The 24,588-nt window shown below is 41.9% G+C and overlaps 1 pseudogene; it reads right to left on the reverse strand.

The window, feature by feature from the left end:
* Window positions 1-733: 733 nt before the first annotated feature.
* On the reverse strand, window positions 734-22,602 carry LOC132321099 (ATPase family AAA domain-containing protein 2-like; annotated as a pseudogene).
* Window positions 22,603-24,588: the final 1,986 nt, after the last annotated feature.

Consider the following 24,588-nt stretch of genomic DNA (forward strand, 5'->3'; position numbering starts at 1 on the left):
GTCCTGGCAGCCCTCCCTCTGCCCCCGTTCCTATTCCTGGGGAGCAAGAAGAGCCCCCGGAGGATCCCGAGGAGGCCATGGCACATCCATCTACTCCCAGCCGGGGCAGGGACCACTCCCCTGGGGGGCCACGGCGACCCCCGAAGAGGAGGGCCGGCAGCCCCGAGGCTTCCTCTCCAGCCAGGAAGAGGCCACCCCGCCGGCAGCACTAGAAGAATGCCCCAGGCACTGCCGAAACCGGGGTGGGCCAGCAGCTGGGGCATGTGCCGGCCCTCAAGGGCTGCCAGCCCTCTAAGTCTAATTATCAGGCAGTAAAAGAAAATAAAGGCTTGAAAACTGCCAAAAAAGTCTTGGTGTTTCTCACAGTGCAGGTGGCGTTGCTATCGCCACCTGTGCTGCTTTCTCCCCCTTTTACTGGGGCTATGCCCACCATTTCCTGGGTGGTCAAACACTGGAACAGTCCTTCTTAGAGCAGTAGTCGATGCCCCCTGCCTGTCAGTGCCCCAAAAAAAGGCATTTGGACAGTGCCCTCCACATGCTTTAACTTCGGGTCAGCCCTCGACTGGTTGGGCAGTTGGACTAGATGATCATTGTAGGTCCCTTCCGACTGGAAATATTTCCTCTCCCCTCCCCTCCCCTCCCCTCCCCTTCTCCCCCCCCCCCCTCCCCCCTCCTAATAAATAGTGTAATCCTCCTCAGGAAGAAAAAGGAGCTAAAGGACCTGTTTGACCTTTCACTTACCATTTGAATCTCCGTCTTCAGAACTTTCTGCTATTTGGCAATCTGGCATTTCACTGTCCTCTCTTAGGTCTGAATGTTCAGAAAGCATGACACTTTTCTTTTCAGAAGCAGATTTAGCCACAAGAAGAACCCTCTCTCTTTCGTTTTCTGACCCAGATTTATTTTCATGCCCATTTTTCTGTCGTTCTTGAAGTACGCTTCCATTTTCTTCCATAGAAGAATCCTGCGTGGACTCAACTTCCGTGCAATCCATGTTAGAAACATGTTCTTCTGGAGACTCTTCCGCACTCTCTGCTTCATTTTGGTCTTCTGGAACTTTATTCTCTTTATTGAACTAAAATTTCCTCCTCTTTGCTGCGATACTTGAAGACGCTTTGTTCTTTCTGCGTTTCCTTTTTGACATCTCTACAAAGAGATATCAGAAAAAGTAAGCCAAAACATTACCAGAACAGTTCTTCCTTCAAAATCCAGCATCCTCATCTTACTTGACTTACAAGGAAAATTATCAAAGGAGCTCAGGTAACATTGTCTGTCTCCCTACATATGTCTAGAGAAAGAGTTGCAAGTTAATGAGGTCAATTTGCTATTAGATTTTAAAAAGCCAGCTACAGAATTTCACTCACAAAACCATCAGCTTCAAGATTTTATGAGCAGAAAATTCTTACTTTAGATAGGAAGTATTACCAGAAAGCAAAGTTATTAGGTGAAGTTGCTTACTGTCTTACTACGTGAACTAATATAGATGAACAGAAAAGCATTTGGAGACGAGCCCTTCTTCAAATCGGTTATAAAGCTGTAAACTTCAGAAGCTAAACACATGTTGGGCAGAGTTAAAGAGACAATTTTAAGGGAATATTTGCTGGAGAAAAATTTGCCTGTGAAGACTTACACCTCACACGCTTTCTGTTAACCTTGTTTAAAACAAACTTAGCATTTTTGCCTTCCAGGAAAACCCACCGTTCTTTGTATCGACGGAGTACTGCACAAAGCGCATGGGTGAAGTCAATGGCAAAATTCCTAGTCCTGTTATGGAGACCAGGAAAGTTCACACCATGTCATGCGTTTTAGCCGAAAGAGACCCAAGTCCCTTTGTTCCTTCATGTCCTTTTCACAGGAAAAGTGAGGAAATAATTGTCTTTCCTTTACATATCTATTATTATTGCTCCCCTATTTTTCTGCCCTTTCCCCCTTCAGTTGGAAATCACACTAAGAGGTGGCATAGATTTTAGCATTTGAGGGCAGGGAAGGGAAAAATACTGTTTCTCGTAACTAAAAGCTAGTTGAGTATTCAGAAACTGCCATGTACAACATTTTTGACTTCAAGAGAGAGCAATTTAGGAGCCGTTAAATGTCAGTTGGGTCATCAAGTCCAGTGTCTTACAATGTAAACCATCCACTGTACTTGAACTTCATAACTCTATCGAATGAATGACCTCTGGATTTATCTCACGTTTTGAAGCAAATTAAAAACACTGAACGCCTCTGGCACGAAGAACCAGGCATCACAGAAACCTGTTATGTCACAAAACCAGAGAAGGTATCAGTGACTTTAGCACCTTCTCCAGGAAAGTCTGAATAAAATGCAACTTGCCTTCAGAGCACGGTGTACTGGAATCTACAGGCGCTGCTGGCATCTTCATCTTTTCGTTACACTTTGGGTCTGTTTTCTCACAGCCAGGAACATAGTTCTGCTTTGGCATTACACGGTAGTAAGGCGGAGCATACTTTGAAGAGCTACAACCTTGCAACAAAGAACAGATAGCAAAGAATTGTGTCTTGCATTGTTGGTTACAAATACCGAGACAAGTCTTGAAATCATTAGCGTCAAAAACCATACCTCTTTTCTTGCGAGATTCTTGAATTTCTTTACAGCGTTGTTCAAAATCTTCATCCATTTCCTCTCTCACGATGGCATATGCAGTATCTCTCAAAGCACAAGCTCTGTGCCTAATGAGACGATCTGAAATTTTACAGTCAGAACTGAGTCTTTTCTACAAGCTGATGAAATCCTTTATTTTGATTACTTATCGAAAGATTTTGCTCTTTTCATAGATAGGTTCTGAAGGGTTATCTCAGTGAATATTTTCAGCATAACAACATAAAAGTTAATCATTAAAGCAAAAGCACTAGTTACTGATCAACACTTCTATCACAATTTCTTGTCCAAGTAGTTTAATGCTCCAACATTTACATCCTGGCAAGAAATGCTCTCTGTGGATGTTTAAAATGATCTAATTCCAAGTCTACTGTCCACAGACGACGTTTATCAATTTATACATTTTTAATTTTTCCAAATTAGGGATAAAAACACATTCTCACCTCCAGGGTCTTTATCTGGGTTGTACTGTAAAGCATTGCTGCAGATTAGATCGATGTCTTTTAGAAAATCTCCTGCAGTTAGGTACTGGTGCAAGTCAATCTTCGAGAGAACTGCCGAAAGGTCCATGGGCTGTTTAATAACTGCGTCATAATCAGGTACCTACAAATGAAATATGCGTGTTCAGAGATTTAACACAGTATCTACCAACATTAATTATTTTAATAACGTAAAATAAAGGACTTCTTCAAAACCCCAAATATTTATGACACATCCAAAGATATGGAAATTAACCAGTTAGTTGCTTGAAAATAGAAGGGCTATTTCAACTGGCTTTGAAGAGACAGACCAGAAGAGGGAAAAACAAGAAGCAGGGAGGTCAGAAGCACGTGTGGGGCAGAGAAGGGAGCAGACACCCAGAGTGGGATTCATTTCACTTTGCTTCAGCAAATCACAGCAAAGAAAGCTTTCTCAGTAGAGTCACCCGAGATTCTCTTTGTTGTTGGCGGGAAGAAAAAGGTGCAGGAATGCACCTTTGAAGTATCTGTCCTAGGCATCTACTTTTGCATGAGATAACTGGACCGAGAGGTGCCGATTTCTTTACTCAGACCATAAAAGGAGCCTAATGACTAGTAGAGATGAGGACATCTAGGTTTGTTTAGGTTATTTACATCTCAGAAACTAGAAGTAAAGGGAAAGACAAGTCAGTGGATGTTTAGGGGAACAGGACTTTGCTGAAATGCAAAGCTCTATTAAAACGACAGCTGACTTCGAAGTATATGCCCCTGGCTTAGACTTATTCAATACATTACATGAGAAAAAAAAAAGACAGAAGCGTATGGGAAGAAGAAGAAACCACACAGCCCTTATGGTTGATCTTATACGGAGGAGCCCCAGATGAAACAGAGAATAGAATCTTAGAATTTATTTTAAAAACTGCTGTTCTTACTCCTGTTCTCACAGAAACTACTGACAGTCAATTAAAGAGCTTTAGGCTTTATTAAAACAGTCCTATAGATACTGTTTATAATTATAAAGAAAGAGATCTCTCTGCTTTTCAGTGCTGTAACATGCCTACATGTCAAAGCCTTTTCATGAGTGAACTGTGTTGGCAGTTGGTCTAACTGGCAGTCGGTCTAACTGGCAGTCGCTCTAGATGATCGTTATAGGTCCCTTCCAACTGAAATATTCTAAAGTTCTGAAGGCATTGCAGAAGGAACCCGGGGCTTTCAGTGAAACTCAAATAACAGACATTTGAGGGCCTCAAGGAGTCAGCAAAAGTAAAAGCAAACTTCCTGCTTCTTGAAAAATCAGAATAGTACAGTCCTAAAAACAAAGACAAACCTTCCTATAAAGAGCACACAAACTCTGAGAAATATAAACACGCAGACATTATGAATACACCCAGATAAAATGGTATTACAGATCAACACTAATTTACCTCCTCTGGGTCGACAGGCTTTGTAAATGCTCTGAAACGTCTGTCACCGGCAAGTCTACGAGTCACATCCCTTAAGAAAATCCTCAGTTCACGCAATATATCCTCCTCCTGCTCCTCCAGCTGTCTTATTTCTTCCTCTGTCAGCTGTGGAGGCTTAGGCGGTGGTGCTACAGGCAGTACTTCCAATGTCTGCCAAGCTTAAAAGAATCAGAAACTTTTAGTCAATTTACGGTACTCAAATACAAGCCTATGAAAAATTATTGATAGAAAATTACCACCAAAGCAAATGCTGTAGAGCTGTTAACTTACAGTTAGCAAAGTTTTCTATGTAGAATATCCTCACCTGTCTTAGTTTTTGATGCAGGAGGTTTAGCAGTTTGATTTACAATTAAGTCCTCAAAAAATGTTCTTCTTTCTTCCTCATTAGGCAACTGGATTTTGAACACTTCATCATCATTAATAAACAATTCTTTTATCTAAAGCATGAGGAGAAAAGATATTTCAGATGTAAGGTCACACAAATTCATGTTCTGTTCCAAAAAGATGAGTGCCTTTCCAAATTAAACCGAATAATCACCTTGATAAGACAAACTGTGAAAAGGTATCTTCTTGGCCTTAAAAGGCTGGATTTTCATAGGTTAGCATGGCAAATTAAAGTATCTTCTCTAAAGAACACCTCTAGAGTTAAAGCTCAATGAAGGGACCCTATGATACACTGATAAAGTGCTGACATTCAGCACCTCCTAGACTGCTTATTTTGTATTTACCTGCCTTGCTGTCCTTTAGTTTGAATCTTTATGGCAGCTATCGAAGGAACAGGCAGGATTCAGGAGACAAGTGTGGGCTTTTTTGGTAAGGTGCTGTGGGTTTTTTTTAAATTAATTTAAATGAGGTGTCTAAAGCTGCACACTTCCAAGTTTTACTCCATTTTTCAATCTCTACTACCAGAAAGTATGGAAGGAATTTCAATACTTATTTTAGAAAGAATTTATTAACCGTAGAAGAATTTCTGTAGAAAGTTAAGCCCTTTCAAAGCATTTGATGATAAACACATCTAGGCAACCCCCTCTCTCCCCCCCAGTAAATGAGACAAAATAATCAGAGCAGCATATTCACATTTTGAACACCTTCCTTTAATGCACACTCTCAGATACCTAGAAAGCTAAGCACATACTCTTACTGAATTTTATTAAGAAATACAACTAAAAATAGATTTCCAAGTTACTTAAACAGAAGTTGGAACTTAGCTTTCTGATTTGTAAAGCTTTCACTGATATGAAGAAAGAAATTGAAATTTTTAATAAAGAATTTAAATTTGAAATTACATTCCATCATTAAGAGTGTGACCATCGTACTTTCTCTGTAAAACTATCTTTCACTTTTCAGTAAAAGTATCTTTTTCCCATGTACATTTCAAGCACCGTATATTCTTGACTAAGTACGTACCTAACAATCTTGAAGTCACTGGAATTATTGTCTGAAGTAAATGTTTATGTCTGTCTAATGAGCATGAGTGTGTGAGAAGGGGGAAAAAGTTGGGTCAAAGTCAATCTCTTTACTCAGAAAACACTTTAGGCAAATGCTTTCAAGCATTGTTTTGTCTAAGCAAATTTTAAGAGACCTGGTTAGGGTGCCTGAGTAATAACAGTATGAATTTGCTTAAGAGTGCACAGTACTCCAACGTTTAAAGGATTTATAAATTAACAAAAAACTGACTAAAAAAAGTAAGAAAAGTATCAACAGAAATACCTCTTCTGGGAGATCTGCATGACACACATCAGATGTTGCAAGCAGCAAAACTGGAGCAAATGCTGGAATGTTCTGCAGTAGTGTTGTAAAAGTAGCTCTCAATGTAGCTCCAGCAGCCTCCCACCACAAATGGATATGTGGAATATAAATGATACTTGGTGCTGTTCTTTGTGCTTCTCGCATCAACTGGTAAAATGAAAGCTTGGATAAGAAAACTAAACCATGTAGAACAGGCTAATAAATAACTACGTGTCAGTCAAACTGTCTTATGAAATAGGAGCACATGCAGCCAAAACATCAAAACAATCCAACAAAAAACAACTCCTTAACAATAAGGTAAAATTTTCACTTTACTCAAATATGGACATTGCTACACAGACAGAAACTGACCTGAATCTCTGCCTGATTTCAAAACTACTTAGGTTTAAGGTAATGCCTAAAGAGCCTTACAACTCAGCTGCTGTGGTGGTGTGCCTGAAAAAACAAGACTAACCCTTGAGCAAGATGTATTAGCCTGGGTAAATCACTACACGACTCTGACTGCACCATTTTCAATTCAGGGTGCGCACATATCCAAGTCACTCTGAAGCACAGTTTGAACAAGCAAAGACCTATGTGAAAAGATGAGGGCTGACACTGTGAAAGAAGCCTGGTTACAATTCATAACTTCACGTACATTTTATAAGAGGTGACCAGTCTGAATAGCTGCCTGAATAGCTAAATCACTCACAGCCTCTCATTATCAATCAGACCAGATTACGTGCTTTGGAAGACCACAAGCCATTGCCTACAGATGGTACCTCGATCACAGAAGAGGACATGCATCTACCACATGAGGGAAGCGGCAACAGTCCTTTCACATGACAAATTTCTCTGTGCACCCTTTCAGATTATCAATATTCAGGGAGTTCCTGTCACAAGACGGGAAGTGCACGTGGTATATCCGGGCAGTGACTAGACATGCTAGTTATATGACCGCAGGTGCAACCATCACATAACACAAAAGGAATTGTTCCTCTTATGTGACAAATGAGTCTCCAGTCATGTAACATGTCCATCCTTACTTGTAGAGCTCTCAAATGCTGCTACTAAAGGTGAAAATATTTTAATACAGTGATGTCAAACAACGAAGCGGATTTCCTGCCTAAAAGTAAAAAGGAAAACAGCACTAAATCTGCTTATGTTTAATCTATAGTATAAGAAAAACAAACGTAAGCGTTCCATGAATTTTAACGCTTTTCCTGCATATACTGCAGCAGTACAAGCTGTATAGGTATATATAAGAAAAGAAACACTTCTTTTCCCCAAAAGCTTGATTGCCTTACAAATATAATGAAAATGAAGGTTACAAAAAGTGCATGACAGGCAGTCAGGCTGCTGCAGAGCCATCTACTGGGAGCACAGATTCTTAAGCAGCAATGAAAACAACTTTCTGGATCCCACCGAGATGGGGAGGACTTCTTGCTATAAAGAGGGGTTTATTAGCAGCACCTCCCAGCTTCCCAAGCTGCTAGCAACATCCTCACTTTCCATTCCTTTGGAATGAAAGATAGGGCCACATGTAACATCCTCATTTGGTATCATTTGATCTAGCAGAAAAGTGGCTTTTCAGACAGAAGTAAACCTAACAGCACATTCAAACCAGGGCACCTCCATTAACAATGAATTTTGCTTACTTTACTAGTTTATGAGATTAAAGAGAAAAAAAGGTACCTGTGCACATGTTTCTTCCGATGATGTGATGCTAACAAACAGAACAGATAGGTCTAGTGTATAGACTGGAAACTTTTCCAGGGCATGTATTACTGCAGGTGCCAAATGAGAAGCTTGCCCGTATCCTGGCTCTCCAACTAGTAAGAACCGTGGCCTGCAAGATGTTGGCTGGTAATAAGCATTTCTAGAACAGGGAGAAGAAAACAAGTTTAAAAATGAGGTGATGAATAGGCACACAGAGGATAAGGTTTTTTCCTATACACCTTTCTTTCTTTTTTTTTTCCCTTTCGGTAAATACTCTCCATGTTCCAGCAAATAATAAGCTGGTCTGTGATCAGGAACACTGTCAAAGCCCATTTTCTTTTTAAAAAACTTGTGCCATACCTCCCTTAAGAAATCCTGCCAATCCCCAGCATGTCTGCTGTTCCTTTGGCTGGGTTAAGTAACGGCTCTTAAATCATACAGGGGGACTGTCCAGCTAAATACACATGTGACAACTCATCAGTAACCCGATATGGGGGAGAATAACAACTCTCTCTCTCAGCACATGCCAATCTGGATCTCCTCACTGCCCGTAGACACTGATTTTCAGTAGGTCTTGAGTTTAAGTAGCTGTGAGATCTCTACATCTGTCTAGTTTAGCTGAAATTTGGCCATAGTTACTGGAGATAGTGGGAAGGAAGGAGTAGAACAACATTTCTAGAAAAAAATTAACGTGGGCACTGAAACACATTAGCTGTATCTGAAGAAGTACACAAATGGACTGGTTAAATTACAGCAGTACACTCAATATGTATTAAGATGTATATTTATTTTATTCAGTCATTCTAATGTTTCATCTTTGAATTGTCTATTAATTTCCTAGTAATCCTGCTTTACTAGCATGAAACACATTGGTGAAGAGCATTCGTTTTTTTCCACCACAATACTATTGTACCTTTGCTGGCTGAAGTCAAAGATCTAGAGACCTAACCAAGCTCAGCAGGTCAGAAGATTTTCTGGACAGCGCAGCAATAGAAAGTGAGAAAAATAACTGACCCACCAGTGACGACAATAATCTGTTTTTTCAACTGTCAGCTTATATGACTTCCACATTAAAATGTTAAAAAGTTAACATAAACTTAGTCGGTTAAAGGTACAAAATGCAGACATTGTTTAAGTTTTTCTCACAGTGTTTTAACAAACCATTTCTCAGTTCTGTTTCTGCTACATAATTCGCTACTGGTTTAACAATCTTGGAAATTAGAAGGGCAAAAGATGTCTACACGAATCTGTAGGGTTTTTTTAGCTAAAAGGACAGGCAGCACGTTTCTTTGGTCTTGAGTCTTTCAAGGAATGCCATGGATTAAATCAACACATTCTAATAGTCTGTGGACCACTTTGACTTAGGAAAAGAGGGCTGGGCCATTCAGTTTGATGGGTTATGGCAGTGTACTCCATTAGAACCTCAGTACCCAGCTGGATCTTCACGCTTACTTCTTGCAAATATTGATCACCCCCCCACACCCCTCCCCTCTACTTCTTCATCTACCACCCCTCACACCAAAACTGTTTACAGACACGGCCATCTTAATAATGCAAACATAAAGGGACAAATATGTACCTGCTAAAATTGAGGAATTTTTCCTTTTGTCTACCAGGCATTTCAGGAGTTGGCTTATCTTCAAAGATTGGTGGTGATTCCTCATCACTGTCAATCACATAATTTCTTAAAATATGATTTAAACTGTCTGAAAGACAAGAGAGGTTTGTTAACTTTCCTGAATAGTCCATATCTTCCTCTCACATTAATACAGCTTCTAAATCAGTGCTGGAGACCCCTTATATTGTATTTCTTCATTTGAGAGCACATGCAGAATGTTATTTTCTGAAGAGTTTATCCTACCACAGATCTAAGGAGATTGCACAAGTCTCTACAAAGCTGTCCTACATCACATGATTTGCATAAGGTATTCTCTCTCTGTTGGTGAAAACAACAGGAGGTTTCTTCCTTAGAATAAAGATGATTAGGAACTTCTGTAGTTCCTAGGCACCTGAAGAACCCAACAAGGCCACTTCCTTCTGGAGCAGGTTCCCCCACTGGATGTGGGGAAATTAAGTGAATGTGGTGGCCACAGACTTCCCTTTGTCTAGGACTAGTGAGTCAGAATATACAGACCAACACATCTTCTAAATAAGGCTCCTCAAAGATCCCCGAAGGAAGAGATCATGAAAGGCCAACAACGGAGACGGGATGCAATTACCAATCCCTTAGCCTCTCTGCTTTTATATTGTTGGTGGGTTTCTGCCTCTTTCACCAATGCAAACAATCTACCAGCTCTACTGGGAGTAATACTGGTAGGATATTCTCCAGGGATTAGGATAATAACTAACTATTCATGGATCTCCGTTAATCAGCAGTGCAGCGAGTTTATCAATTTATTTGCTGTCACCAACCGACAGACAACTTGGTCAGGGTTGATGCAGTCAGGAGTGTGAGCTCACATATGCTATGCAAGCCAAGCCCCAGAGTATACGTTACTGAAACATTCTGATCTCATGTGCAGGCGTACAGTGTGATCCACAAACATTCAAATTAGGAGACTATGGTTAAAAATCACGATAGCTGTAACAATATTTAGCTTAAACCACTTATAGTTGTATTGTGGTTCTGACATTCTTCACAGGAATTAGAAGCATTCATGTAAAAATGCCCTCTCCCCCCATTTAAACATTTATTTTGAAAGAGGTGCCTCACACATTAAACCTTAAATCCATCTCTATGAATGATAAACACGATATTAGCTACTGTGAGAAACAGGGTGCTCTAGGAGAGAATGCGTAGTTCTCTCCTAGGTATTGCGAGTCATTCACAGCTCCCATCCAGCACTTCAGTTTAGAATCCAGAATAAAAACTATGCACGATATTCCTGAAATAAAGGCGTGCATGTGCGTATTATAAAATCCTACTGTCATTATGGCTGAGAGGTTTCTGTACGTTGATTGCACAAATCGGAAGTTTTTGCTTTGGCAGAAGTTTAAAGAAGCAGCTACTATTGTTATACCTTGCTGTTGGCCCTTCTTTAGAGCAAGCTCTGCGTGGGGAAATACTCTCTGCAAGGCTTGTAAAATTCTTGCTAGTGTGTTTTCAAGCAGTGGTTTTGAAATAGGTGATAGTGCTCGCCCAGGTGAAGCCACAGCCCTCCGTGAAGCTGGAACAGTCTTCTGCATAGCCATGACAAAATCCTTTGCTGTTATTTTAATAGAAGCAATATCTAACTGCAGTTTCTCACTGCTTTTGTATATTTGAGGGTAGCGGCGGCGCAGAGCACAGAGGGCAGCTTCAGCACATAAGCATTTAATATCAGCACCACAGTATCCTAATAAACAAAACAAGAATCAAATGTTATGTCAGTCTCAGGCAACACAGAAGTCAAGGCCAAGGTTTCCAAAGTGCAACACTGAAAGACTTTGTATGCAGCTAAAAATTAACAGGCTAAGAGATAATCCAAAGCGTTACCGAACTGCAGAGAAGTTTTGTTACGTGGCTCGCAGCCTGATACCCTGCGCTTATGAAGCGGCCTCCTAATCAGAACTTTAGTCCTGAGGAAGAGGCCCCAAAGCTCTTTAATGTTCTGAGAGACAAGAAGAAAATGACAAGAAAAGAAGCATCTAACTTTGTTTGCTCCCAAGGCGTGTCAGCTGCCTCACTCTGCAGCAAGGCACAAGAGCTTGGGTGCTGCCTGGTACAAGCTCAGATTCCTTAGGACTCAGTCACGTGCAGGGACTGACTTTGTTTTCAAACTTACCAACACATTTTTCAGCTAGCTCTTCAAGAAACATGTCCAGTGGCTTAGGGGTCCAGTCTCGTGTGTGAATCTTGAAAATATCTTTTCTAGCCTGGAAACAAAATGGTTGCATTTTGGTTTGTCCTAAGTTTTCTCTTAAAAATAAAAAACAAAACACAAAACCACCTCACATTAATAAAAATACTTTTTCTCTCCAATTCAGCAAAATCTCATGCTGACAGGCTCATTAGTTCATCAAATTTGGTTTTCTGCCAGTTCATTCAAGGAAGACAGTCCTAGCACTACCTTTCAAATTGCTACAGTTACTACGAAGAACAATAATTATGACTCAAACTCCTGTCATTGATCCAGAAAATGTCAAATGTTGCCTGTCTTCGTGTCTGATCTTAGCAAGACTTTCATTTAAGTATTTCCTGGTACACAGATCAATTATGGCAGATTTCTAGAATTCTTCCACAGTAGGGAACTGTGTATTATATCCATTTCATGGCACCTCCTCTCCTGTTCCTGAAAGCAGATAGAAACTGGAGGCAAATGTGTGTGTTAACTACACTGCTCAGTGCACTTTTATTAGCCTTCACTCCAATAAGCATTTTATCCTTTTTCCAAAAAGTGCTACTAAAAGAAAAAGCAATTCAGCGGTAGCCAGAGAAAAACCACAAAAACAGGGTTCCAGTTTTGCACACTATCGTCCCCCCAATATGTTTTTGTTGCTATATACCTATTTTTTCATTGCTTAGCTATTGCCATTGAACTAGAAGCTTCCCAAGCCCTGCACCTGTGCAGTGTACTTCACATCTTTGTCCAAGTCGCTGTTAACGAGTACCAGTAAGAATGTCAGATCCCCAAATACTTATAGGTAACGCCCAGGATACCCAGCCTGGGAACAGTCCAACACAGGTACGTCCACTATCCATTCATAAACCAAGAACTGAGAGCAAGAGCGCTTCAGGGTGAAAGTGCCTAATTGGATTAAATAAGTAAGCAAACATGAACCGCTTTGGGAATGAAAAATCTTAAGTTGCTCCAGCACCAGCCTTGGTAAAAGTTGTTGTTAGCACAAAGGAATTCTTGCGTGCACACCATTTCTGTCATTTTCCAGATGAGATAGCAGTAATTTATAGCTAATTCAGACATTGATCCTTACTTAAACATTTCGGTGACTAGCAGCATCCCCTTTTCTTGGCTGGTCACAGTGAAACCAAAATTAATTCTAGAACTACCTACTTGTTGAAATCATCTTAGTCATATATATTCAGTACCAGATCTGCCCTCCACAGCACAACGCAGCTCTCTCCAGACATCACTCTTTTGTCCAAGTTGTACAACACTGATTTCGACTTTAACTGCTCCGGGATACTGCACTGTTATGTGATTTTGTTACAAAGAGGGACTTTGCCACATTAGCATTAGGGTTGAGTTTAAGTTCTGACCTCTTTATTTGGCAGGCTGAAGAGGAACTCTCGATCAAACCGTCCGGGTCTTCGTAAAGCAGGATCTATAGAATCCAGCCTGTTGGTGGCTCCAATTACCACAATCTCTCCTCTGCTGTCTAACCCATCCATAAGTGCCAGAAGTGTTGATACAATAGAGCTAACAGAAAAATATAATTTTCATTCACTGGGTTAGTAAATTTTGTTACATTTTACATGACCTTCTCCAATGACCACTCAAAAAGGACAAGCTTTTATTGATGAGATGCTCCTTACTGAAAGACTCGTTTTGAGACATAAAAAAACAGACAAGGTAACACAGGTCTTGTGCTGCTATCAAGCTTAGTGAATTGTTTTCAATTATTGTTTAAAAACCATCTGAAGTTTAGTAGCATTGAATTACTAGTTTTCAGGACAAATGAATGTGTCACATGAAGTTAAATAGGTTGTGGTCTTCTTTTCACAAAGATCAAGCAGCTTCTATGTAGGTACAAAAAATGTACTACCTATGGATTTCGTCTTGTTCACAGGACCGCACAGGAGCAAGACCATCTATCTCATCAAAGAAAATAATTGAAGGTCGCATCTGGTAGGCCTAGAATGAAAACACAGGAATACTGACATAAGTAAACCAGCACAATTTTAAAGAGAAAAACGTCATGGTTGGAAAGTCACTGGAGCTAGATTTTTCCAGCTAGCATCAGGGATCTCTACTAATTGAGCTAACGGAGTAAGTGGCACGAGTAACAGAAGACAGCAGCTATGTCAACCCACTGAGACTGGGTGACAGGAAACAAATCATACCAGTAGTATTTACAGCTATTTGGCAACCACCGAGAACAGAGCCAGGACTTAATTCAATTACAGGTTCTGGAAGCAAGCTTCTGTTATGAATTTAAATGACCATGCTTGCAGCCTGCATCTGTTTCCCTCTGATCTAAAGCCACCGTCTCTTGCCTCTTGAAACCTTTTTTGTGGCTGTTTGATGTTTTTTTTTTTTTGGGGGGGGGGGTGCTTTGCGAGGTTCTCTCATTTGTTTTATTAATCTTTCCCAATACATCTCAAGATTTCAAGCCCCTAAAAAACCCACTGAAAAAAGAAACACTGACAATCCCGTTTCAGTGGAAGGAACTGACAAAACCCAAAAAAGAGTGAGTTCTTAAAAATATTGACCACAGAAAACCACAGTTACAACTCGGACAGAACACGTGGCACGTTTCCACCTTACCTGATCAAACAATAAACGAAGCTGTCGTTCAGATTCCCCCGCCCATTTACTCAGGCAGTCGGCACCTTTTCTCATAAAAAAGGCTATTCTCCTGTCACCTTGGCTACATTCATTAGCAAGTGCACGAGCAACCAGTGTCTTCCCAGTCCCTGGAGGGCCATAGAAGAGACAGCCTCTGCAATTAAAAATACCAAAGATTCACATAAGAAAAAAACATCATGGCAAAGTACCTATTACAACCCTCATCCCTACAACACACAACTCTTCTCTCTAGCTTACACTTGACGTGTAAGAGAGCGGTAACAGCTGAAGCGTGAGAAAAGTCAAACCAGATGGAAGTTTTGTGTTCCTACACAACTCAACAAGGCAGTAAACAACATGAATAAAGAGGATCATGCAGATGTACAGAACCTTGAGAAATGATCGTAGTGTCCCAGAACAACACTTCCAAAACTGCTGACAAACTAACAGGGGTGGTTACAGCACAGTGGAGCCAAACAAGAACAAACTTCAGCACAGAATCTAAGACTGGGCTAACTTATGAATCACCAGTTCATTCTTCAATGATACACGGCACATTCATTCTTGTTTTCACAAAAGGCAAGATTTGATAGTAAAGCATTTAATTCTCCCGTAAAAAGCTTTAAGTTAGTGGACTTGGTCTCCCATTGCTGATGATAAATGAGGAGGAAGTCTGAAGCTGGGATATATAAATATAGCTATCAGATAAATATAGCCATCAGATAAATATAGCCATCAGCTAGAAAAGCCAATACACTGCTGTTTCAAAAAGAATTTAAATGAATAAAGAAGCAAAACACAGATTTTGTTGTCGTTCTTTGTAATACTTTTAAAGTTACTGAAAGCAAAGGATTAAAAGTCGTATTTCAATATACCATGATTGAGTTTTGCTGACCAAGAATATGTAAAGCTAACTAATAATTTCATTTCATAACTAAGTACAACAAACGCTGCAAGGTTCTAGTTGCAAGTCCTATCAATTGTAAACTTGATACTTGAGCACTTGAAAAAAAAGAGAGTCGGTGGGAGAGACAACTGGACTTCCAAGAAACAAATTACAGTTGACTACCAGTAGGTAATTCCTTCTTCCTGCTTATAAACTAATGAAGTTGACTTGTACGTAGAACTCAAAACAAAAACACTCCAACCCTGCCTTTTAAAGGCAAGACACTTTCAAAGTATATTCTCCCCACACAGTACATCTTTGATCCTACATATATTCTGGATTCTATCCATTTTTAAGAAATTACTTTTTACTACTGCTAAAAAACCCCATCAACACTCCTGAAAATTTTGAAGCATGGAAACATATTGATACCTCAGTTGAATAGTCTCATGAAAATGGGGGGCCAGCAGGTCGAGGGAGGTGATTCTTCCCCTCTACTTCACTCTCATGAGACCCCACCTGGAGTACTGCGTTCAGCTCTGGGGCCCCCCACGTAAGGACAGGGACCTGTTGGCGCAAGTCCAGAGGAGGGCCACAAAGATGATCAGAGGGCTGGAGCACCTCTCCTATGAAGACAGGCTGAGAGAGTTGGCATTGTTCAGCCTGGAGAAGTGAAGGCTCCGGGGAGACCTTAGAGCAGCCTTCCAGTACCCAAAAGGGGCCTACAGGAAAGCTGGAGAGGGACTTTTTGCAAGGGCATGTAGTGACAGGACAAGGGGTAATGGCTTTAAAACTGAAAGAGGGTGGATTCAGATCAGCTATAAGGAAGAAATTCTTCACCATGTGGGTGGTGAGGCACTGGAACAGGTTGCCCAGAGAAGCTGTGGACGCCCCAACCCTGGAAGTGTTCAAGGCCAGGTTGTATGGGGCTTTGAGCAACCTGCTCTAGTGGAAGGTGTCCCTGCCCATGGAAGAGGGTTGGAACTGGATGATCTTTAAGGTCCCTTCCAACCCAAACCATTCTATGATTCTATGAAACAATGTCTGTTACCTTGGAGGTTGAATTTTGAATCGCTCAAAGACTTCTGGGTAAAGCAAAGGAAAAACGACCATCTCTTTTAAAGCTGAAATGTGGTCAGAAAGACCACCCACACCATCAAACCGTACCTAAAGAGAAATTCAAAAGAACACATTTTATATGTTAAAGAAAGCTGCAACCTTGATAAGGTTCCATCAGAAATTGTATGTCAGCACAAAGGAAATGCTCTGGGCAATTTTCAAACTGCTTGAGAGAAAATTGTAAACCAAGGTAGCTGTAGACAGCATGTTATTGAAAGCTTTCATAAACACTGGAAACATCTCACTGACACAATGAACTAAAAATACTTACTGAACAATCTGTTTGCATTGGATCAACGTCAGCCAGACGTGCTCCAATTTTCATTCGATCCTTGTGAATTCCCTTCAAATCGTCTTTCCGAAAGTTTAGTGGAAGACACCTGATTTGAATTAAGGAGAAAGAGAAAAGCGCTTTCTAACTTACGATGCAGCTAGAAGGTTTTTGCTTTTATAACAATGGCAAGTGAATGCAGAAAACCTTACAAATGAGCTTAAACTTCCTAAATAGTTAAATACGTGTTCAAATTGTTTTCTATTTAATGTCTGTGAGTAAATAAAGGAAAAAGGTCACTGCAGGCATTAAACTGGGTTTACTTCAACAACTCTTAGCACTTACGAATAGCCACACCAGTCAACACAGCACATACATGAATGCAAGCTCTCACTACTTAAAAATTAGATCAAATGTTCAAGGTTTTTATAGATTTAAGAACAAGCATTTGAGATTTGCAAAAATACACTGTTTTCAGGTTTATTTTCCCTCTCGGTGAGCACAGTAAAAAAAATCCATTTAAGCAAGAGAAAAATAAGAATTCTAAAGATCATAGTAAGACAACAGAAAGAAATTATGGCAGTTTATAATAGCACTTAAGTTGTTCTGCATGACAGCATTAAGTAATTTTCAGTTCACAGCCTTCCTCAGACAACAGGCTGCTTGTTCTTCTCTTAACTGTAATCTAAGTTTTGTACTGGTTTTCCATGACTATACATGCTGGAAAAAACATCCCACTGCTGTTACACTTGGCAAACCTTTCTGAAAACAATGTCCATTTGGGCTTCACAAAGAGAATTAAGCCATGGACAGACAGGCAGAAACACTGGGACTACTTCACTTTGGCTTTATCCAACTTTCCTCAGTATCTTAACTCAACCAAGCATTATAAGAACATTCATAAGCATGGAAGAAAAGTTAATTAAAAGTGAAGGCAGTTCTGATGCTAAGAAAATTCATTTAGAGGGCAAGTACATAAAAGATGCTCTGGTATGAAGACCTCTCTGCAACTGGCAATCCCAAAACAGAGACACCAGTGGCAAATTTCAACATTGGCTGTGCCCAAATTCTTTACACATGAAACACCTTCCAAATACATCCTCCCGCACATGCTCTCAGACCTGGAAGTCTTAAGCAGCCACAAGCACCTATTTCCAAAAAACAGGTTAAACAGTTTTGCTGCGAAGTACAAAGCCCCACACCTTACACAAATCAATGTATTAACAATAATTCACAGAATCACAGAATCACAGAATCACTACGGTTGGAAAAGACCTGTAAGATCATCAAGTCCAACCTGAAAAAAAAAAAAAAAAAAAAAAAAAAACCAAAAAATCACACAAACAACCCACGCAAGCCAACCACCACACAACAACAACAAGGCACAACACACCAAAAACCAACCCACCCAACACCACACAGCACCATGTCCATCAAGCTACATCCCACAATGCCACATCCACACGCTCCTTGAATACCTCCAGGGAGGGTGACTCTACCACCTCCCTGGGCAGCCTATTCCAATGTTTCACTACTCTCTCGGTAAAGAACTTTTTCCTAATATCTAGCCTGAACCTCCCCTGGCGCAACTTGAGGCCATTTCCTCTAGTCCTGTCACTAGTCACTTGGGAGAAGAGACCAACACCCACCTCTCTGCAACCCCCCTTCAGGTAGTTGTAGAGAGCGATGAGGTCTCCCCTCAGCCTCCTCTTCTCCAGGCTAAACAACCCCAGCTCCCTCAGCCGCTCCTCATAAGACTTGTGTTCCAGACCCCTCACCAGCTTCGTCGCCCTTCTCTGGACATGCTCCAGCACCTCCATGTCTTTCTTGTAGTGAGGGGCCCAAAACTGAACACAGTATTCGAGGTGCGGCCTCACCAGCACCGAGTACAGAGGCATGATTACCTCCCTGCTCCTGCTGGCCACACCATTTCTGATACAAGCCAGGATGCCGTTGGCCTTCTTGGCCACCTGGGCACACTGCTGGCTCATATTCAGCCGGGTGTCGATCAACACCCCCAGGTCCTTTTCTGCGGGGGAGCTTTCCAGCCACTCATCCCCAAGCCTGTAGCGTTGCCTGGGGTTGTTGTGGCCCAAGTGTAGAACCCAGCACTTGGCCTTACTGAACTTCATCCGGTTGGCCTCAGCCCATCGATCCAGCCTGTCCAGATCCCTCTGCAGAGCCTTCCTACCCTCAAGCAGATCAACACTCCCTCCCAACTTGGTGTCGTCTGCAAACTTGCTGAGGGAGCACTCTGTCCCCTCATCCAGATCATCAATGAAGACATTAAACAAGACCGGTCCCAAAACTGAGCCCTGGGGGACTCCGCTTGTGACCGGCCGCCAGCTGGATTTCACCCCATTCACTACAACTCTCTGGGCTCGGCCATCCAGCCAGTTTTTTACCCAGCGAAGAGTGTACCTGTCTAAACCACGGGCCGCCAGCTTCTCTAGGAGAATACTGTGGGGAACAGTGTCAAAGGCTTTGCTGAAGTCCAGGTAGACAACATCAACAGCCTTCCCCTCATCCACTAGGCGGGTCACCTGGTCATAGAAGGAGATCAGGTTGGTCAAGCAGGACCTGCCTTTCATGAACCCGTGCTGGCTTGGCCTGATCCCTTGGGTATTCTGCACGTGTCCCGTGAGCGCCCTCAAGATGAGCCTCTCCATAACCTTCCCCGGCACCGAGGTCAGGCTGACAGGCCTGTAGTTCCCCGGATCCTCCTTCCGACCCTTCTTGTAGATGGGCGTCACGTTGGCAAGCCTCCAGTCATCCGGGACCTCCCCCGTTGACCAGGACTGTTGATAAATGATGGAGAGCGGCTTGGCAAGCTCCTCCGCCAGCTCCCTCAGCACCCTTGGGTGGATGCCATCAGGCCCCATAGATTTATGAGTCTCCAGGTGGCATAGCAGGTCGTTAACTGCTTCCTCCTGGATCATGGGGAGCCTATTTTGCTCTCCATCCCTGTCATCCAGCTCAGGGAGACGGATACCCTGAGGATACCTGGTGTGGCTGTTAAAGACTGAGGCGAAGAAGGCATTAAGTATCTCAGCCTTTTCCTCATCCTTCGTGACAATGTTCCCCGCCGCATCCAGTAGAGGATGGAGATCCTCCTTGGCCCCCTTTTTGTTGTTAATGTATTTATAGAAGCTTTTTTTGTTGTCCCTCACGACCGTGGCCAGGTTGAGCTCTAGCTGGGCTTTCACCTTCCTAATTCCCTCCCTGCATGACCTAACGAGGTCCTTGTATTCCTCTTCACTTGCCTGCCCCTTTTTCCAGAGGTGGTAAGTTCTCTTTTTTTCCCCGAGCCTCAGCATAAGCTCCTTGTTCAGCCAGGCCAGCCGTCTTCCCCACCGGCTCTTCTTACGGCACAGGGGCACTGCCTGCTCCTGCGAGCAGGACATACCAGTGCAGGCAGAGGACGAGGAGGAGACCCTACCTGATCAACGACCACGGAATGTTAGCAGAGGTTGCCAGTAACAACCCAGAAGTTCCAAGCTGCACCACCCTGTTGGAACTCTACTATGGAAGGCACCTGCAGCCCAGCAGTTGTCACACGGATGTACCGTATACGTAAGGGCACGTAGGGAAGTCTCAGCCTGACCACTGAATACATTTAGCTCTTGCTGCCAGGAATAACAATACCTTTTTCTGTTGTCAAAAGAAGGAGAAAGTCCCTAGCCAATATTATGCCATAGCAGAAAGGCTTGCTAGTAAGGCTCATTTTAGTAGCTTTGTAAGATCATGAAAAAAACCCACTTACTTTGTTATAAGTTTGTCGAACAAAACAGATTGATTTGTAATGGTGTAACGACTTTGTTGAAGTCTGCAGCTTCAGCGGACCTCCAAATCCCCGTTTTCTTCATGGACTTGTTGTGCAGCTTTTGCATCAGCTCCGGTCTTCAGTGTTCTGGTGACTACAATGCATTAATGTATAAAATATTTTGAGACAGAAAATACGTTAGTCCCTTTATTTCACCGTTGCTCTAGTAAAATGTAAAAAAATCTGCAGTGGCTTGATTTTTTCTTTAAATACTGAATTGGAAGTTATTGTCATCACCACAGCATTCAACTTAAATTAATTATGTTTAAACTACCTACCTAAAAGCATGACTTGTATAGCAATTTTTTAATAGACTGGGAAGCCAATCTGATGAAAACAAACACGCAGCTTTTGTTCCATGCAGGAAGCAAGTTCATTCCAGTTACTTCTTTCTGGAAAAGTGAAAGCAACAAATACCTCTCTCTAAGGTGTTTTTACTCCATTCATGTCAAATTGTATCGAATAGTTTTTTTAAAAAAATATTTATGTGGGAAGTCTCTTCTTAAGATGCGTGGTTTTAGTCCATTGTTTAAGCATGCATCACTCATTTTCTGCATCCTGACACAAAAGCTCTAGAAGATAAGAAACGTCTCAAGATAAACTCCCAAATAGCAAAGAACTCAAACGCTTGCCTGCTTTAAAAACGATCTGCCCAGTATTTACCACACAGCATCCTTTGCCACGGGTCTGTTACTTGCACTATCATTAAAACAGTTAAGAGAGGTCAGTGAGGAAGTAGTGCACAATTAGAACTTGAATTACTACACACAAAGCGCATTTCAGGCCCCTTCCTGCGTTCAGCCCATCCATGGCTGGCAGGACGCTGCCTGGAAATAACACATTTTCCCAGCTGCCAGCAAGCAGCCTCACAGCACCAAGCCTGCTTGTGTACTCAGCACAGTGATTCAGTTCCAAGGTGAATCACTGAACTTCAGTGACACCTTCCCCACATCAGCGGGTTTGTGCGCCTCATGGCTGAATTACTTTTTAACTCAAATATTACCTCCTATTTGCAAGAACGATTTTCAATTAATTTGTGTCCTGCAGACTCCAGAAAATCCGTGTCACAAAGAAACCTGAGCTAAGGAACAGATTCTCAGGCACTAGTGCCTAAGAGCAGGCTGGAATTCAAGCTGTGTTCTCCCCAAGCCTGACAGGAATTAATAGCATATCCTTCTATTCTCACCTACCTCTAAAACTCGTAGGAAATTCACTATCTTTTCACTATCTATTTTCACAACTTCAGCTGCTTTGGGTTGATAAGTTCAGCAGTTTTTGTGGCCAAGTTAAATAGATGGAGTGACCAAACACAATCCTTCTCAGAAACCAGAGTAAAAAGGAATCCTAGGGAGTTACCACTACTTACCTTCTTTATATTCTTTTTTTTTTTTGGTCTGACTTTGGCTTTGCCAACCGCCTACATTAAGAAAGAGAACAGAGGAGAGAAAGAAGAAAAGAATTATTGTATTAGAATATTGCATAGAAGTCTTGTATTGTACTGTTCCCCATCAAGACTAGGAAACCTGACCAAGTTTGTAATCCAGTGCTCCACATCATGCAAAGAAAAGCCTGTGGACCACACTGAGGATTCAGGTCCCAAGTCTGCTGCGTACCATATGCAGACAGTTCGGTAAGGACGCAACTTTCCTAACCGGCTAATCTTGAAGTCTCAATAGTGCAAATAACATCTCAGTAACCAAAGCGGAGGAGAGATCTCAAAGGAGTTGGGAAAAGATGCACGTTTTTTATACAAGCAGAAGACTTTTACTAAGAAGAGTGATTCTGGTTCTAAGACACTGACACTGACATTAACATAATCATACTGCCCCGCACATTTTTAGCTGTAGATTTATCATGACATGACTCATTGTGCATGCTTTCTCTTTTCCTTTTAATTCTATGAATTGAACAGGGATTGGACATCTAGAAATACAATACCTCGTAAAGTGTCTTCCATTGACATTTTCACTTAATATTTCCATGCTTTTGTCAAAGCTAGAGTCTGAACAGGGCGGCATGTTTTTTCTCATTGATTTCAAACAGTGTCCACTGAAGCATTCAATTTTGCCAGAGGAAAATTCCTAGGGAAAGAAAGAAGGAAATAAGAACATATTAATCTGAACCATGTATGTTGAGCTAAGAAGGGAATTCTCCCTCCTTTAGGCAAGTTTATTCTGTAAGTCTCATGACTTGATAGTGGTGCAACTCATGGCAGGTAAGCCTTGAACCACTTCGGCACCAAGAAGTAGCCCTCAGAAAAAAAACCCAGCCAACCAGCTTTCAAAGCTAAAGCTCCTCTCCGCCACACCTTTCTTGTGGACAACTTGAGCTTAATAGCCTTTGAAAAAATTATTGCGGCAAAACCTTTCAGATAAACTTAGTGTTTCATGAAAAAAACCCCACCTTTTATTTCAACATTGGTTCAGAGAAGCAGCCAAGCTTGACCTTGCATGTCCTGGGATTAAAATCTAGTTAGGAGAGTTTTTCTCCTCTTTCCGTTCCATTTGTGACCTCATTTGGAGGGATATTAAAAGATTTCCTTCAGGAGGATGGCATTTATCCACAGGAAGCCAAAGGGAACTCAAGATACACTTCTTTTATTACCATTGATCTTGTTCACATTGGTATTTCTGCAAGGAGGATGAGTACTATCACTTCTACTATGTGAGGAAAGCTGTGATGACCATGAGAGGTGGCTTGTTCAATTTACAACCCAAGGTTTCATTAGGAATACCCCAAACTACATCTCACACTGAAAAAGGCAGAAAAACGACCAGATTCTTCTACTTCTTGACACTAACTTTACCAAGAGGTACTTCCATTAGTAGTTGATGGAGATGGTGACAGAAGCGTGAAGAATGTCACTACAGGAGGGCAGTGATGCATGCGTAAGGCCCATGCAGGGCCATGCAATGAGAGCTGTGGCCACCTGCTGCTGAGGGGTCAGCCCTGAGCCACAGAGCTGGGCAATCCTGTAACTGTCTGACGGTCTTCTCCTCAGTCAACCTTGAACAAGTCATCCCCACCGTTCACCTGACAACTTCTCATGATAAGACAGACCTTTTGCACGAGGAGGATTTCCATCACCTTTCCTTCATGGCTCGTTTTAAGGAGCACCTCCCTTCCAGCAGTCCTCTGGGCTGGTGGAGCAAGGCCTCATGAGACGCCTCCCGTAACTGGCTTTTGAATTGGGGCATCTGAGATGAAACCCCTGAAGACATTTTCTGCTTCTCAGATCCAGCACAGATGGATGTAACAAGACCTAAAGCTTAACAAGAGGCAGTCTGATATGTCAGAGTCACCCTTAACATTTTTCCTCTCAAAGGTTTAAGAAAGAAATCATAACAGAAAGCCTTTCAACTATGTTTCAATTTGACAGAGCCCTAGGTTTATTTGAAGAAGGCAGGGTTTTGTGCACACTCACACACAGGAGCATGTAAAGACTTAAACCAATACGTTCAGCGTTCATCACTGAGACAACTAGAAAAAAAAACCTAGACCAAGAAATAATGATGTTCTCTTACCTGCAAACACACTCAATAGTATTCCTACAGCTGGTATGACTATGGCTTTTCTATCATCCTATAAAATCTACAGGCACGCCTGGGAACTCCCTAGAATGTTAGGTGACGTGATTAAAGGCTAATCTGCACAAACAAAAAGCAGCGAAGCACTGGCGGGCAGAGGCACCCCGGTAACTCAGCGCGGGGGGAACAGCCGGGCCCCACTCCTCACAAGGCCATGGGTCAGCCCAAGGCCTGGCTCCAGGGTGAGGGACCCCCCAGGGGCGTGGGCAGGAGAGGCCTCAGGGGTCACCTCACCTTGTAACAGGTTCTGGGTGTTCACTTCCAGCAAAAGCTGGAAGTTATAGTCATTTCTGCCCTGTTTTCATGAGAACTCTATTTCAGGAATATGACAATCAGCAAGTAAAGGAAGAGGTCATGTGTCAGCGGGGATGAACTTTTGGGGAGAGTTTAATCTGTGTTAGTTGTGGTGTAAGTTGTGAAAAATCACGACCACTAAATACTACAACTGTACTTTGACATAGAATGTTTATT

This window comes from Gavia stellata, unplaced genomic scaffold (assembly GCF_030936135.1).
Source record: "Gavia stellata isolate bGavSte3 unplaced genomic scaffold, bGavSte3.hap2 HAP2_SCAFFOLD_56, whole genome shotgun sequence".
Lineage (NCBI taxonomy): Eukaryota > Metazoa > Chordata > Aves > Gaviiformes > Gaviidae > Gavia > Gavia stellata.